The sequence below is a fragment of the Olea europaea genome, chromosome 8, assembly GCF_002742605.1.
Source record: "Olea europaea var. sylvestris chromosome 8, O_europaea_v1, whole genome shotgun sequence".
Lineage (NCBI taxonomy): Eukaryota > Viridiplantae > Streptophyta > Magnoliopsida > Lamiales > Oleaceae > Olea > Olea europaea.
Window position 1 is genome coordinate 10,213,504 of NC_036244.1, and position 5,817 is coordinate 10,219,320.

The following is a 5,817-nucleotide window of genomic DNA, read 5'->3' on the forward strand; positions in this document are numbered from 1 at the left end:
GTATTTTACTTATTTCAACCTCCAAATACTTATAAACCACTTAAAACTTTGAAATACAACTAATAAACAATAAAAACTCTTTTCTTTCATCATGTGCTGACAGCAAAGAAATAAAATAGATGATCTTAGTGAAGAAGAAATAAATTGTTATCACAAATTCTCTTCCACATTCAAAAATCAAAAAATCACAAAATCTTCTACCAAATAGCCTTCAAGGTTCTAATTGATATGAGAAATGTTGGAGTTCTGATTAAGGAAGAACGAGTTCGTTCTTGAAGATCCACAAGGAAAAGAAGTTCAGAAGTTTTGGAGCATGTATTGGTGTGCACAATTGAAGAATTCTATGAGTAATTATACATTGGGAGTCAAAGTCTACTAAGGTTTAATTATGTCTAGACCAAATGTATAAGTTCAATCTTTTCTAGTGGATCATTTGGCGACATAGGATGCTCGAAGGTTTTTTTCTCTTGAAGAGTTTTTAAGGGATTTTTCCATCGTAAACAATTCTTAATTTATTTACTTCTTATGTATTTTCTTACTTGTTTATATGATTGTGCTACAAAGTTGATATTATTTGCATCTAGACTAGATATTTTGTAACATGTTGCAAGTTATTAAATTTAAATTCCACATAGCACACCTATTAACCCCCTTAAGTATTAAATGGGTCAAAAAAAACATCACTTTTTTACAATGATGTTATTTATAAACTAAGACTAGTGGATCTCACCGAATTCCATGAATGTAAATTTTGATTAATTGAAGAGTTGGGTTCCTTTCATCATTTCCAATTCAACATTTTCAGTCCATCAAAGTATAAATAAAATGTAACTGATATTAGAACATGTTTTTCAAGAAACTCATTCAAGCCAATAGGCATAGTTGATGTAAATAGTTGGTAATTGTATTTTATGAACTTATTTAGCTCTTTAAATATAGAGATTTAGGAGTTCTTATGATTAATTATGGTTTAAATTCTTGTATAGTTTGTTTGTTAGGTAAAATTCAATGATTAAAGTGAAGCTGAAAAAAAATAGTGAAAATCGAAGAAAAATGATGAAATCCAAAGTTTGAGGACCTAACTACAAATATTCGTTAGTTGATTCGAACGACAAAATATTGATCGAAGATAGAAGATCCATTGAATGCAATTAGAAATCAAAAATTGAAGTACTGAAATATAATCAAAGTATTTTCTTCAATCCAGATTCTCGGTCAGAAATTGAGACCCATTTTTGAAATAGTAAACATTCGAATTGGAAAAATGTGTCTATTTGTTTGCAACTCTCAACAAGTGGTACCAGAGCCAAATTCTCATATTTGGGCTTGGGATTATGGAAGAAAATTTGAGTAAAATGATTAACTCAAATAGTTTAAATTATCACTTATGAAAGGCAAAAATGGAAGATCTTATATATACACACACTCTTATCCATATATTATGACATTCGGAGTAATTGTTAAGCTTTCATTTCTACTTAATAAGAATTTTATACCTATAACAAATTCATCTTTTATTAGTGCGCTAACTAGTGTGATTGTTAAACTATATTGTCTTTCTTGAAATTTAATCTTACAATCATCAAAAAGTCTTTCTTCGAATCCCATTTTACTACCATCTATTTGATTTCCTCTTATTTCATATTTTAATTTTTGTCTACAATCTTCTGGAATTAAATCTTTTCTAATTCTATTAAATGTACAACATATGTCTATTAAAGCTATCAAATTTAGTTTTATCATCTTATTTATTTGTGTTTCTATGGGTATCTCGAAACTTTTTGTTGTCTTTTACTTTAGATATTGGACAAATTGTTTCTTCCTGATTTTCTATTTCTAACTAGTTATTTTTCATGTAACTTTCCATAAGCTATTTTCCTTTTGTTTCTAGATTTCTGTCCTATATTTTATTTCTCCTAATATTTCATGTATTTTATCTATTCTATCATTTATATCTATTATTTTATTTTAGACTCTTTCTATACTTTCACTATAGTCTTTATTTTTATTATTATTTATTTTTTCTTTGATTCCTAAATAATTATTACATTAAATTTGTAAACAATTTTTACATTGAGTTCTATTTTTATGGGTATATTTTGCATATTTTATAATTATCCATCATTGATCATTGTCCTCTAATCCATTCATGGATACATCTTGTTCTATACTCATCATTTTTTTATGTAAAATTGAAAAATCTAATTCTTCTAAACTATTATAACTGTTCTCAGAATTACTTATTATTTCCAATTATCTAACTCTTCATCTGTATAAATACTATGTACTGAGCTACAAGATTCATTATCAGATAATTTTACAACGTTACACAGTATTTATTCTATTATCCTAGATTTAGCTATATTTTCTATATTTTTATATTTATTTGGACATTTATAACAAAATGTCAAGGGTCTCTACAAATAAAACATTTACAGTCTTTTGTAGTTTTCGATTTTCTAACGTATCTATTATAATTAGGTCTTTTATTTTTATAATATGTCCTACTTAGCCTAATATTATGCTTCTTTTTATTTTGATATTGCCTTTTATATTTATCTTTTTTATACAATTTTTCTTTCTTCTTTTATAATAATATGTTTATGGTGTATATAAATTTGAGTAAAAAAATAATTTGATTTTTTTATTTGCTTTCTAGCTACTTCTTCTATACAATATTCTTTCAACGTATCAGATATGAATTTTATGGTGGTACTAATAGTTATTTTTCTTGTTGGGTTTGACTCTACATCTTTTGCAATCTTATCATTCCATGGTGGTGGTTTTTATATAATCTTTCAAGTATAGGATAATCTAATGTTAATCCTGCTACTCTTTCAAAGTCTAACAAATATGATTGTATATATTTCATATTACTAATACTTAATCTTTCTAAATCTTCAAAGACTTTATTTTGTTCATAGGTATTATCTCTACTAGGATCAAAACCTATAATTAATTCTCTAATAAAACTTGTAAAATTTCTAGGATTATTTCCTCCAGCTATTCTTAATCTAATTTTCTCTGGTTTTAGTCTTTTTGTTGTAACATATACATCTAACACTGTCCTTTCTAAATAGGTTTCTAAGTAAGCCCGTATTCTACAATCATTTGTATAAATACACTATTATATGCCCTAATTATAGAATTTTTTCATTTAGTTATAGTAGTAGGTCTGTCTTGTGATTTACAATTATTTAATTCTAAAATTAATCATTTCTCGCTTGCTAATGGTAAATTACATCCTTTTTCTATTTGTCTTTTTCCTAAACTTTTTATATTTTTTATCAGTCTATTTAAAGTCTCTTGCAAAGGGGAAACGATATTTGTCTGCTATGTCATATTCTGTATTCATGGGTTCTTTTCTTTTTTCAAATTCTTGATCTATTTCCATTTTAACTCTTTTGCTAACTTCATTTATCTTGGTTTCTATGTCTACTTGATATTTTTCTATTAACATCCTAATTCAATTTCTCTAGCTTTTCTGAGATTTATATAGCTCCCATTTGGCCCACATTTTCATTCTCATTATTTTTCTTACTTATTTTCAATTACACAATCTTTCATAAAATAATATTATACGTAAATCAAAAACTTTTCATTCTTTTCAATCACATATTTTTTTAAAAATACTATTCTAACCATTAAAATTTGAAAAGAATGAAGGTCAAACGGGGGCATAATATACCATATCTATATATCCAAATTCTTTTTCATCATCCTTGCTTTTGTCTTCTTTACTATCATCCTCTAAAGCATTAATCTCATCTTCACTGTGATAACCCTCTATTTCAAAATATCCACATTCTCCTTCATTTTCTTCTTCATTATACTTTGTCTGTTCTGCTTGATAATTATAATTTTCAAATCTATGCTTAAGTTCCATTACTATTTTTGTACATAATATTATTTTCTGGTACTAATATTAGTTTTTCTAAAAAAATTCTTAGATTTCAATCTAATCCTACATTTGTTTCAGAAGAGAATTTCTTTGCTAGCATAACCTTTATATCTTTTTGTCCTAATAATGTAATTATTTAATTATTTTCTAATTTAAAATTAGTAGTGCTATTTTCACTAAGTCCTCCTACAAATCATGTGCAAATTAATAAATTATCCTCATCTCTTTTTATTTGACATGCTTTAATTTTTATTCTTATTTTAATATCTTTATAGAAATTCTTTGTTCTGACTAAATAATATCAGCAGAGCTCTGTGTACAGAGCTTTGCTTACAGAGGGCTTATCGACCCCTCACATGGGGTCGGTCCCACGTGGGTCCTGATCTAATAAAAAATGAAGAAAAAAATTTCGACCCCACTCATTTGTGAGAACTCTGTAAAAGTTATGTAAAGTGCTGGGCTGTACACCCAGCACTACCCAAATAATATAGTGTAAAATATACTATTCCACATTTATTATTCATATCTAATTATATGCTTCCTAATAATTTTTGTTCTATATCTGTGAATCTGCTATCATATAAACGTACTAATACTTTAGCTCTTAAATTTACTCCTATTATTATTAATCTTAAATGAGTCTGTTGAAGATTTTTATTAACAATTTCTTTATAAGATTCTTTTCCTATTAAATTTAGGGATATAAATTTATCTTCATGTGTACAAGAAACATATATTTCTCCATTATACTGATATATTAAAGATTTGCTAAATAAATTTCTTTTTTTATATATGTCTAAAACTTTTACTAGTTTTAGTTTATTTTGTCTAAATATTTCTATCTATTCTTCTATATCTATTTGAGATTCTAGTCTTGTTTCGGATTATGTTTTTCTACTTAATGTTCTTAATAAATGATTACCAACTAATTTGCTACTACTGGCTATAATTTGTTTTCCTTTATCCATTACATATAGATCTACTTAGTTTTCTTAAATTTATTAGGTTCTTTGGTCTTACCTAAATCTAATTTTTCTAATTTATTTATTATATGATCTAAATCTTGTCTAGTATCTATTAACTTTTCCTTTTCTAATATTTTAACTCTACTTTCCAAGTTTCATAAGTTATGACTAATATCTGTTTCTCCTATATTGTTAAATTTTCTTTTTAGTATTTCAGTAGTTTAATTCTTAATATATTCTAAATTACTTTCTAGAGTTTTTATATTTTTACTTATATTTTCTAATAAAGTTTCTACCTTTTATTTAAATTGTTTCTTTCTAAATTTACGAGTAAATCTACAATACTATTTAGTAGTTTATCCTTATAGTGTAAAAGATACTTAAAATTCTTATCAAAATTACAAACCAAAGAAGTTGTATCTAAACTATTTTTTCTTTTAAAATTTCCTAAGATTTATAAATTTAAGTAATCTACTCTTTTCATAAACTAATTCTCTTTTAGACTAGCAAATAGCTCTTATACCGATTCAGGTGGCAAGATTTGTAGTAGTAAGAACATGACAAGAAAAGTCTTTTGAAAAATTCTCTACATAAATAACAAATAGGATGAGAAAATTTTGTATTAAGAAAAAGTCTTGTAAGAAAATGACAAGTAAGAAAATATCTTTGAGTGATTTGAAAATGTTTGTCTACTAATTAAGAGAAAATAACAAGTCTTCTTACCAATTACAAAGTCTTCAAACGTGGCCAAAATAGAAATTTTTTTAAGAAATTCCCAAAAAAAATCTACTAGGATAAGAAAATTTTTTCTCTTAAAAAGGGAATCTTACTATTGTTATCTTTATTTTCTTTTATAACTTTTATGTTTGTTTGTCTTTTCTTACAATTTTCAAGATCTTCTATCAAGAAGCTCCAACACTAAGAGATAGAAAGTTCAATGATTTTCTTATT